This window comes from Narcine bancroftii, chromosome 2 (genome assembly GCF_036971445.1).
Source record: "Narcine bancroftii isolate sNarBan1 chromosome 2, sNarBan1.hap1, whole genome shotgun sequence".
Lineage (NCBI taxonomy): Eukaryota > Metazoa > Chordata > Chondrichthyes > Torpediniformes > Narcinidae > Narcine > Narcine bancroftii.
In genome coordinates, this window is record NC_091470.1 from 196,513,138 (window position 1) to 196,513,672 (window position 535).

Here is a 535-nt window from a genome sequence, read left to right on the forward strand (position 1 = left end):
TGGAATCATCCGGTCGTACATCGGAGAGAGACAGGGCGCAGAGACCGGAGATCGCTGCGTTAAGCCCCTCGGCTCTGCCCGCCGCAATAGCAGGGATCTCTCAGTGTCCCCCCCCGGCCCCCATTTCAATTCCCTGTCCCCACTCCCTTGTTGACAGGTCTGTCCACAGCCTCCTGCACTGCCAAACCGGGTCGGCCCACAAATTGATGGAGCAGCACCTAATGTTCCATCTGGGTCGTCACCAACCTGGACGGCAATGACGTCGGCCTCCAATTTCCATTAAACCTCCCCACAGTGTCTTCCTCTGGGCCCCCTTCCCCATCACCTCACCTTTTATCCTCCCTCTTCTACCCTCCCACCTCCATCTCCCTCAACGTTCTGTCACCTGCTCCCATGCATCCATGCATTAGCGCGGAGGTGATGCAGCCAGCCAGATTGCTCTCCACAGGACATCTGCAGAGAAGTGTGAGAGGTCGAATCCCCTCAAACCCCTCGCAAAGTGGAGCCTCTGGCGTGCTTTATTTGTGATTGCAGT